This window comes from Saccopteryx bilineata, chromosome 6 (assembly GCF_036850765.1).
Source record: "Saccopteryx bilineata isolate mSacBil1 chromosome 6, mSacBil1_pri_phased_curated, whole genome shotgun sequence".
In the NCBI taxonomy this organism is placed as follows: domain Eukaryota; kingdom Metazoa; phylum Chordata; class Mammalia; order Chiroptera; family Emballonuridae; genus Saccopteryx; species Saccopteryx bilineata.
Window position 1 is genome coordinate 97499865 of NC_089495.1, and position 12513 is coordinate 97512377.

A 12513-nucleotide genomic window follows, 5' to 3' on the forward strand; every position below is an offset into this window, starting at 1 on the left:
AAGAATATTTTTGTGATTAGTTTATTTCACTTAGTATAATGACCTCAAGGTTCATACATGTTCATTGTTCATTTGGTACAGGACAAGATTCCCTTTTCTAAGGCTGAGTAATATTCCACTGTGTGTATGTGCTATATTTTCTTTATCCTTTCATCCATGGATGTACATTCAGGTCGCTTCCACATTTTGTCTATTGTGAATAATGCTGCAATAACATGGGTGTCAAGGAAGAATGCATACGTGAAATGCAAAATCTTTCCTATATACCACATGAGTAGAGAAAAATGGAAAATTGCAAGAGATTCTAGCAAACTTTTCCTAACCATCACTTTTGAAATAAAGGAGTTGAAGCTCAATTTTCTAAACTTTTGTATAAACAGAGAATAGTAGAGTTTTTAGCAGTCTGTCTACCAATATAAAAATGCCAATCTAATATCAAAATATATTTCCACATATTTTAATGTGAAAATATATTGCACACTTCAATATGAAAGAAAATATTAACTAACATTGTATTTAAAATATGTAGGCAATGTAAATAAGAAAGGAAGAGAGAATATAAGGTGGCTATATAGAATAATTTATTTTTGATTTCGGAGGAAGTGGTTTTTATTTTATTCACATGTATTCAAGACACGTTGTCATGGGCTGGAAGTGCAGATGAGGCATAAAGAAGTTTAACATAAGTTTAGAAATATTTCTAGCTGCACTGAAATCATTGCAATATTGTTTCCTTAAATAATAATCTCAGAAATCCTTAGTTTTTTAGTATGTTAACTAATTTATGTGTGTCATCCTTTTGGTACTTAAATTGCTCTGGATTGTGAACATTGACCTGAGACTTAAGAAGTTGCTTCTGAAACTTCTGCAAAGGCCAGTTCTCACTGCATTCTGTAAATTCTTGAGTTATACCAAAACATAATTTCTAGTTCAGAGATATGTTGCAAGTGCTAAGAGGTTGACGTGAACATAGTGAACATAACCTTCCCAAGATGGTAAGTAAATACAAATGCAAATGTGCAGCATAATAAAGAGTAGGCCTGTGACTGTTAGATTTAAGTATTTCTCAGTCTATGGGAGTTTGCATCATGAATGAATAGGAAAGATAATGCAAAAAGAAGTACTAGAGAAATAAAATGGAGAGCTGAGGAGTAAATATATATATATGTGTGTGTGTACTCCTAAAAGCAGAAGGAGTTAATCACTTCTGTGATAACACTTTAACCCTCTCAAATCAAGTTCACCGGAGAAGCTATTTGTGTTTTTTATAGTTTTGCTGCTACGCTTTTTCCAAAACCAGCATCTCTTAAGCATCTTATTGGTAAGGAATTAGTAATCCTTCTATCCTTGTTATGTACATGTGTCCAACTGAATGGACAATGCATTACATAAAAGGCAAGGAAATTTGAAAGTTTAAAATCAGATAAGATACAAGTAGTGGTGATTTTGCAACTGAAGAACAGCAAAGGTGTGATACAGATCTCTTAGTGACATTTCTCTTGTGATCCTACTTCATTCAGTAAGCCAGCAATGCCATTGACTCATTATAATGCAACAGAAAAGCTGCCTTTTAAAATATTCTCTCCATCTGCTTATTTCTTCAAGAATTTACCTATAGCATCTAAAAAAAACTTCCCAGGGCTATTTGAAATCTGAATTTCCCTAGGCTACAAATTGCCTCTGGGTTCATTTGTTAATATGCATAAAAGCCATATAATTGTATTAAAATTGCTGTAGAATCATAGCAAAGAGGGAAAAAAAGTAGTTAATTAGGTACATACAACTTGTATTACACAAGACCCACCACTAAGCATATCAAAATCCATAAAATTTGTCAAGTAAGAAATCACTGCAAAATGTTACAGTTTTCCCACAAAATTAGTAAAGAGCAAAAGGAAGACCAAAACCACCCTTTAAGAATTGTATCTCCTGCTTTGATTTTTATTAATTGTGTAGCTTTCTCCTTTACTGTGTACTTACGGACTTCTTCTTTTTCATTGGTTTTCACTGCGATGGCTCTTCGACTTTGCCCTTGATGAAACAGTACTGATTGCTTGCTCTAGGAGTACTTTCTAAGAACTGGGCTTTTGAAATTTCTAATTAAAATATTAAAATGTGCTTTAGCTGTATTTAGAAATGAAATATTATAGTATCTTGTGGTGAATATTATCTGTCATTTTGGGTTTGACTTTTTTTACTGTTAGATCAATGAAAAAAGGGTAGAGAAAATCAGAAAAGAATTAATAATTTACAATAATCCATAATATTAACTGTTCCTCTTAGTTCTACTTTTGTCACTTTTAATACCTAAAAAAAGAGGTATTCTTTCAAATCCAGCTATACTTGGACATTGAAGCTATTGCCTGGTTGAAAAAAAGATCATTAGTATCCAGGGATCCATGCTTACTTCACCTTTATTGAAACGAGCATTGAAGTCTAACATTTATTATGGAGCCACTGAGAATGTGGAAAACTCCATATAAAACATCAGCCATAGAAATTTTTATAACTAACTGTAAAGGGTACCTCAATGTCTATTTCAAAACTGATTTGATGAATACAGAAAAGGTCAAACTAAAAATAACCAGACTGAATCAGTTAGAAGTGTAGTAACATATGCTTCATTTAATAACGAACTCTAAATTTGCACTACAGTTTAAGTAATGTCATGAATGCTAATTCTGACATCAAAGGGTTATGAACTACCTGTCAACTTGCACCTGACCCAAGGTGAGGAGGTTTTGAGCTAATGAAACTCTGATGTTCCGGAAGGTGACTGACTGACATGGGTGGGCTTGCGGGAAGGAAGTTCTGTAGCACGCTGGCAACTTCAAAATGACATGGTGTCCTGAAACAGAGGTGACTGTGATCCCATCTGTTTATAAAGTCTGTTTCATTTAAAAGCTCCCTATGCAGAGAGGTTTTCTAGGAGATTTTCTTTATATCCATAAACATTCAGATGTTACAAGTTCTAAGCATTTTCGGGTTCTTTTCACATATGTGGTTAGCTGTTTCTAATAGGTTTTATTAAATATTTTTGACATGTTGAGCAATGCTAAAGACTTGCATGTGAGGATTGTAGTCTAGATCAGTGTTTTTCAACCAGTGTGCCGCGGCACACTAGTGTGCCGTGAGACATGGTCAGGTGTGCCATGGGGAAATTAAACATGGGTCCCCAAACTATGGCCCACGTACCAGACACGGCCCGCGGAGGCTATTTATCTGGCCTACTGCCAGCCGCCTCCATCCAAACATAAACATTCCACTCACAATCCCTCCAGCTACCAGCGACAGGAAGAGTGGAGGCACAGGGAACGCTCACTGACCAATCACCTTCTAGGATTCATCCCAACCACTAGCGATGAACCAATAGTAGGCTGCTTCTCATCCACACCCAGGAAGGTCCCCGCTCGGGCTGCCGCACACTTGTCATTGTATGATGGCAGCGAGTAGTTGAAGCTGCTACTCCTCCCCATAGTCCTGATTTCTAATCCTGGTCAGGACTGGAGGTAAATGTTGCCACCACTAGATGAAGCCTCAGCCTCAGCTGGTTATGTCTATCCTGATGGTGTATATAGATATTTGACCTTTTTCTTTTTATTTATTTATTTTATTTATTTATTCATTTTAGAGAGGAGAGGGAGAAACAGAGAGGAGAGACAGAGAGAGAGAAGGGGGGAAGGAGCTCGAAGCATCAACTCCCATATGTGCCTTGACCAGGCAAGCCCAGGGTTTCAAACTGGCGACCTCAGCATATCCAGGTCGATGTTTTATCCACTGTGCCACCACAGGTCAGGTTGACCTTTTTCTTTTTAAAAGAGGCCCCCGCAAAGGGTGATATACAATGCATCACAATGCATCACAATGTTATCTATATTGTATATGGCCTCCTAAAGGGTCATCTTCTTAAAGAGCTCAAATCTCTATATACACCATCAAAACAGACAGAACCAAAGCCCCTGCACCCAGCTGACCATGGGATTTGAACCCACAAGCTCAGGGAGAACTCTAGTATTTATCATCAGAATCCTTACCTAGAAAGCAAACTTCTCAATCTGACAGTAGAGATGCTCTGAGGACTTATGATGTTACACAAGTACCCAGCATTTTCTAAAATTGATTTTGTCCAGTCTCTATATAGAGAGAGTTTTTGCCAAATTGATTTGAACCCACAACCTTGATGAAAGCTCCAGTATCTACTAGCATGACTGTATATATGAGGGGATACATGGGACTGTATATATGAGGGGTTACGTGGGACTGTATATATGAGGGGTTACGTGGGACTGTATATATGAGGTTTCATGGGACTGTATATATGAGGTTACATGGGACTGTATATGAGGGGATGTTACGTGGGACTGTATATGAGGGGATGTTACGTGGGACTATATTTATAAGGGGATGTTACATGGGACTGTATATATGAGGGATGTTACATGGGACTGTATATATGAGGGATGTTACATGGGATTGTATATATGAGGGGGTTATCCTTTATTATTTAACTTTTTTTAATAAATGTAATTTATTTAAACTTTAAATAAATTCTAACAGTTAGAGTGTCATTTTGTGTCATTTTGGTAGGGGGTGTGCCCCAGGATTTTGTAAATGTAAAAAATGTGCCACGGCTCAAAAAGGTTGAAAATCACTGGTCTAGATATTCAATTTTAGCAAAGAACTGATTCAAAATTTCTGAACATGATGATGTCCATGGAGATTTGTTTTAAAAACATGACAGTGGTCAAATGGAATATAATTTATGGGTATCAAAATTCAGAAAATCACAAAAAGCCCTAAGCCTAAAATTTCAATAAAGCTAATACTGCTAATAAGAACACACTTTTAAGTTATCTGTAAATGTATAGTCAATCAATCTGCACTTTTATTATATTTTCCAACTGTTGAAACTAATGAAAACTAATAAGTTTTCTGTGTGTCTCTGTGCCTTTTGAAGATCTCTCTAAAACCCTGCAAGTTTTTTCTCCTTCCCATATAGTTGGGAACAAAAAGTAAAAAACCAACAATAAAAAAAGAGAGGAGGTGTGACATTTACAAAAAGTCTTATTCCAGAAACTTATGACAAAGAGAAATTAGATGTAAACAGTCGCATGCACACACATGCACATCCTTGTACACACTAACAAAAGTTATTATTTTCTTGTTCCTTTAGGAAATCTTGATACTGTTGTTATGGCATAACACTATAAGTCTTTGGCAAAGTTTTTATTTTCTTAGACAAAGAATGACTTTATGTTTAAAACATAGGTTTAGTTAGGACATAAAATATTAGAGGTAATCCACAAAATTATCAATCCTTATATTAATTTCTAAATTAGGCCCTGACTAGTGGCTCAGTGGAAAGAGTGTCAGCCTGGTATATGAATGTCCCTGGTTCAATTCTCACAGGGCACACAGGAGAAGTGACCATCTGCTTTTCTTCCCCTTCTTTGGCTCTTCCACTCCCTCAGCCATTGGCTCCATTGGTTCCAGCATCAACCCTGGGTGCTGAGGATAGCTCGGTTGGTCTAAGCATGTCAGCCTCAGTGTTCAAAATAGCTTGATATTCAAACATTGCCCCAGATGATGTTGCCAGGTGGATCCTGGTCAGCATGCATACAGGAGTCTGTCTCACTGTTACTTCTCCTCTCACTTAAGAAACAAATACATTCTAGGTTATTTCTTTTAATATTCCCAGCCATAATCATGAAAACTAACTATAATAATTCTTATATCTATAACTGAGCATGTTTTCAATTTACCAAAAGAAAGTATTGTGTGTAGTTAATTTTCATTAATTTTAGGGACAAAGTTCATACTTTATATGAAGAAGAGATACTCAAAAATATTTTTGTACCTCTGCCATGTGTTTGTCACTAAGAATTAAATATGGACAAGAACAAAGAACCAATTCTCAACAGAATTACAGTTTTTTGAGATATTAATCAAATAATCATATGAATAAAAGTATAATTTAGATAAATATTTAAACATGTAATTTAAATAGACATTAATCAAATAATAGCATGACTCATTTTAAAATTATGAAATGAGCTACTTTCTACAAGAGGTGTGGCAAAAAGAAGCCAAAAGCGTGATTCAGAGTGCCACCAAGAAAAATGGCCTCATCTAGAGGATTGAAGAAGGTATTCAAAATATATCGAAACTTAGCTACTTTCTAAAGCAAAAGTAAAAAATAAAATTAAATAAAAAAATAAAAGACAGAAAGAAAAAAAGGAAGTTTTTCTTCCTAAACTTAAATATCAGTTCAGATTCTCCAAGAAGTAGACATCAAGATGGAACTTGATGTGCAAGAGACTTACCGAGAGAACTGCTTAAGAAGACCGGAGGAAGTAAGAGAAACTTCAGACCACAGAGCAAGTCTAACACTTCAGAAAGAGGAGGAGGAAGGAAGAAGGCTTAAGGGTTCAGACTGTATTTCAGCTTTGAGATGGTTTCAACAAGAGCCCAGAGCAAAAAATGACTGCTAATAAAATTGCACACTCGACATCAGAGACCTTTCACCGTGGCCTGAGTGCTGTGACTAATCAGATGTGGGCAGCAGCTAGAGGCTGACTGTCTGTCATCTCCCTTCTCGCAGCAAGTTATCTTGAAGAGAGATCTAAGCAGTGCACCTTCACGGCCTCCTCACCCTGGTAATATTATAATTAAAACAGGAATGTTTAAAGCAACAGTTCTAAAGCACTTTGGTGCTTTAAATATATTGTTAGAAAATATATTAACAATATATCAGTCTATGTTGTTAGAAAATAAAACCAGAATTTTTAAAAAATTTACTTATTTTAAATAACAAAAATGAATTCATTACAGTGACATAAATAATACATTTTTATGAAAAATTGTTTTCAAACCAAAGAGAAAAAGAATCAGAAGAATGACATTGTTTTACTTAAATAAAAGATGTTTCTAATGTCTCCTTTCATTGTACACAGCTGGATACTCATATCAGCCTCTACATACAATTTGTTGTGAAAATGCCATTTCAAGTTTTGTAATTGAAGAAAATCAGGGCTCTCACATAGATATGTAAATTAGAAAAGGACAACTTTGGGGACCACATGAAAATCTTTAGGAGACCTCATGCACATATTAAGAAACATTGATTAAATATACTTCAAACATTAAATATGATAATATGTTTAATTTATGAAAATTATCTTGCATACATAGAACTTTTTTCCTAAGATTAAGACCCAATTAAGAAGTAGCTGCAAATGTTAATTCTTCCTTAATTCTTCTAGTTTAAAATATTTTCCAATATTCAAGCATTCCCAGTACAACATGTAAAATTATTGAGGCTTAAATCATCTCTACCTCACAGAACTTTAACCATGTTATTTTGTTGTTGTTGTTTTATTGTCCAAAGTGCCTACTGCAATGTCTTGAACAAAATGAGATTTAATAGTAGGTTTAATAAATATTGAATGTCGATATCTATGTTATATTTGGTATGAAAATAACTTTCAGACTATTTGGTTATATACTACAAGCTATATGTTACCTTAAAAATAGTATGTTTTGGCCCTGGCCGGTTGGCTCAGTGGTGGAGCATCGGCCTGGTGTGCAGGAGTCCCGGGTTTGATTCCTGGCCAGGGCACACAGGAGAGGCAACCATCTGCTTCTCCACCCCTCCCCCTCTCCTTCCTCTCTGTCTCTCTCTTCCCCTCCCGCAGCCAAGGCTCCATTGGAGCAAAGTTTGCCTGGGTGCTGAGGATGGCTCTGTGGCCTCTGCCTCAGGCGCTGGAATGGCTCTGATTGCGGCAGAGCGACGCCCCAAGGTGGGCAGAGTATCGCCTCCTGGTGGGCGTGCCGGGTGGATCCTGGTCCGGCACATGTGGGAGTTTGTCTGACTGCCTTCCCGTTTCCAGCTTCGGAAAAATACAAAAAAAAAAAAAAAAAAAAAAAAAAAAAATATATATATATATATATATATATATATATATATAAAATAGTATGTTTTGCTTTGTTTAATATATAGTATTTCCTTTATTCCTCCTACCTTAATGCCCCACTCATATTTTAGGCTGGGACCTACTCCTAATTTAGAGCTCTCTTTCCCCCTTTTGCCAACTTCTATTATGAATCTATTGAATACCTTTGCCACCCAGCTTAGTGTATCCCAAGGTTCTCTTTACCACGCCACAGTCGCAGAGCTCCAGGGAAAAGCAACCTGGTCTCATCTCTCCAGGCAGAGGAGAACAGAAGCTCCATCTCCACACATGCTGCAGATGGCTTTTTCAGTCTACCTGAATCATTACCAGCTAGAAGCAGCGGTCATTGGGACTTACTTGGATGTGAGCTGTAAAGTATAAAATTGTGACAACAATTCCAGTGCCATGCGAACTTTTTTCTGGATGCGGACTTTTCCTGGACTCCTGCTTTTTATGACAGCTCCTAACAGACTGAACTGGGGTTGTGTTGCATTTGCAGGGATTTGGAATGGTGATGGTGTCAACTTGGACTTGGTGAACATGTTAAGGACACTACTCTTTTATGGATTCTTGTTGTATTGGCCAAGAGTTTGCTTAAAGGCTTTAATCATTGTAAAAAAAAATAGAAGAATGGATAGAGAGGACGTGGCACATGTACACCGTGGTATACTGTTCAGCCATAAGAAATGATGACATCGGATATTTTACAACAAAATGGTGGGATCTTGATAACATTGTACCAAGTGAGGTGGGTGTGTTGGAAAAAATCGGGAACTGCAGGATTCCATACATTGATGGGACATAAGGACAAGACTAAGAGACATGGACAGGAGTGTGGTGGTTATGGGGGGGGGGAGAAGGAAGAGGGGGAGGGCGAGGGGGAGGGCCACAAAGAAAACTAGATAGAAGGTGACGGAGGACAATCTGACTTTGGGTGATGGGTATGCAACATAATTGAATGACAAGATAACCTGGACATGTTTTCTTTGAATATATGTACCCTGATTTATTGATGTCACCTCATTAAAATTAATAAAAATTTATTTATAAAAAAGTATGTTTTTGTAGCTTTTTATTTCTTCTGAAAATCACATAAAGTATATATTTCAACACTACTGTCGATAAAAAGTTCTTTGATCAATGATATATTATGACTTATTTTCTTTTCTCATAATGTATCAATGGTTAGCAGTGACTTCTGCTTCTACTACTTAACTGTGTTAGTAGTTATACCAATCATTAATAATAACCTGATATTTTGTGTTAATTATATGACACTACTTTATATACATAATATTAGAAGAATTTTTTGTCAGTATCTTTTTATTGAATAATTTAACATATACTATTGCCCTGAATTAGTACCCTTTGAAGATAATTTTGCTTGGAAAAAAGTACGCTTTTCTCCATAAATTCTATCATAGTTGGTTGAGATAATAAATATACATGAAAATAATTATAATACTCTATGCAAGTGCTGACCAATGAAACGGTAATACAAACCACTATATTTTTAATTATCCTAGAAGCCACATTAAAGTAAAAAATAGAGAAAATTAATTATAATTACACATTGTATTTAGCCCAATATATCCAAAATATTGTCATTTCAATATATAATTGTTATGAAAATTCACTACTAATGAACTATTATTATATTAATTGCTATATAATATAAATGAACTATTATTAAAGAACTATTAAATTATTTTTATTGTATTAAGTGTATGTTTTGCACTTTTTTTATTGAGAGGCGGTGAGAGAGAGAGATGGACTTCCACATGTGCCCTGACCCAGGCAAGTCCCCTAAGGGCGATGCTCTGCCCATCTGGGCTGTTATTCTATGCTCAGCAACCAAGCTATTTTTTAGCACCTGAAGTGAGGCCACCAGCCATCCTCAGCCCAGGGCCAACTTGCCTTACATTAATTCATAGCTGCAGGAGAGAAAGAGAGAGAGAAAAAGTGGGGGGAGGGGGGAGAAGCAGATGGTCGCTTCTCTTCTGCGGCCTAACTGGGAATTGAACCCTACATATCCACATGCTCGCCAATGCTCTACCACTGAGCAAACCAGCCAGGGCCTGTTTTACACTTTATAACAACTCAATTTTTTATGAACTTTTCATTAGGAATACTTGATCTTTACTTAGATTTCATAAAATTTACTGGTTAAAAAGTAGATTCATATGCAGAAATTGTTCCTTGTGTATTTAAATGTTTTCTAGTAATCAAACTGAGTATAGAATCTGTTATTTATTTATTTATTTATTCATTCATTCATTCATTCATTTTAGAAAGGAGAGAGAGAAAGAGAGAAAGACAGAGAGAGAAGCAGGGAAGAAGCAGGAAGCAACTTCCATGTATGCCTTGAACAGGCAAGCACAGGATTTCAAACCCACAACCTCAGAGCACCAGGTCAACACTTTATCCACTGTGCCACCACAGGTCAGAGAATCTGTTTTAAAATTTAACTATAAATATTTGCAAGGATTTGATTTAATAAGGGGTTAATATCCAAAGTAATAAGGTATTCTTACAACTGAATAAGAAAAATACAAATAAAAATTAAAAAAATAGAAATAAACAGAAAAAATAAATACTATATGGTATCACTTATACATGGTATTAAAAAAACTCAACTCAGAAACAGAGAATAGAATGGTGGTTGCTAAGAACTGGCAGTGGGGAGGAGAGATAAGCAGATGTTGTTCAAAGGATACAAACTTCCAGTTACAAGATGAACAAGTTCTGGGGATGAAATGTTTAGCATGGTGACTACAGGTAACTATGTTATAAACTTAGAAAAGCTTTTCAAAGTATAAATTTTAAATGTTTTCAGGACAGGCACACAAAAGTGGTAATTATGTGAAGTGATAGAGGTATACATGAGCTTCAATTTGGTAATCATTTCACAGCATATTAACATTTCATCACATTGTTCATATTAAACTTATACAATGTTATACATCAATTATATCTTAATAAAGGTAGAAGAAATTTACATTAAACTTATTTAAAATAAAAAAAATTAGTTCTTGGTAACGTTAGCTATATCAAAATTAGCCACCTGTGGCTAATGACTATTCATCTTAGTACTATAACTTTAAAGTTATCATTTGAGTGCTAATAGATTTTTCAATATGTTTAATGGCATTTGAATGAAAAACTGCCACTAGCATGAAATCAGTAACTCTTCTGAATTTTGTAACATTTAAGGACTTTAAACTATATATTGTAAAAAAGAAACATTTTTATAATTTGTAAATTTTTATATAATATTTTTTGTGAAGAAATATTTCCTATTTTGTCTAGAAAGTATTTTCCCTTTTAGCAAATGCATTCTTCCTTGAACTAATGAAAAAGCAAAAGACATATTTCAGAGACATAATTAAATCATCCAAAGCAGTCAATGGAGTGACAGATAATAATTACATCTTGATATCATATTTTCTACATGCCCATCCAGATGGAACTTTATAAACTTTAAGTTTTTGCTGATTTGTAAAAATACTGGAGTATTAATGGGTCAAGAATATAAATCTTAATATCTTATGACTTTAAACACCTCTTATTATTTTAACTTTTAATAGATTAGTGTTTTTATATTTAACTTTTAACTTAAATGAGTCTATAAAGAAAACATTCTTAGAAATCTACAAATTTCCAATGTTATTGGTAATAATAATAATACTTCTTTGTGAAAGTATGGTTTCTTTTGAGGCTCTGCCCACCAGGGGGCGATGCTCTGCCCCTCCGGGGCATCGCTCTGTCGTGACCAGAGCCACTTCAGCGCCTGGGGCAGAGGCCAAGGAGCCATCCCCAGCGCCTGGGCCATCTTTGCTCCAATGGAGCCTCGCTGCGGGAGGGGAAGAGAGAGACAGAGAGGAAGGAGAGGGGGAGGGGTGGAGAAGCAGATGGGTGCTTCTCCTGTGTGCCCTGGCCGGGAATCCAACCCGGGACTTCTACACTCCAGGCCGACGCTCTACCACTGAGCCAACCGGCCAGGGCTAAAGAGTATGTTTTTTTAATGTCACTTAATGATTCCACAGTGTAATGCTACTACTGTATCTATTCTACATAAATATGTTCAGTAATGTGCTATAGAGTTATGTGTCCTAATATTCCAGCACCGAGCTACATGTATTATCAAACACTTGAAATGTGGTTTTTCTGAATTGAGATGTAGTGTAAGGATAAAATTCACTGGGTTTCAATGAGTTAATATTAAAACAGGAATTTATGATATCTCATTAAATTTTTTTATTGATTTCACATTAGATTGATAATGCATTACTTACTTTTTATTTATTTAATGTATTGCTTACTAATTTATTTTCTTTTTTAAATGTAGTGACTAAAAAATTTTAAACTATTTGTGGCCCCACTAAATTTTTACTGGACAGCGTTGCTCTAGATTGTTAAAATATATTTTTAAATTTATTGAGCACATCTTATATCCAAAGTATTAGACTGTACTTATTGTTTACATAGGGGGATGTGTGTGTAATGCAACATATTTACATACTTTAAAGAAAACATTGTTAAAAATACAGATATTATTTTT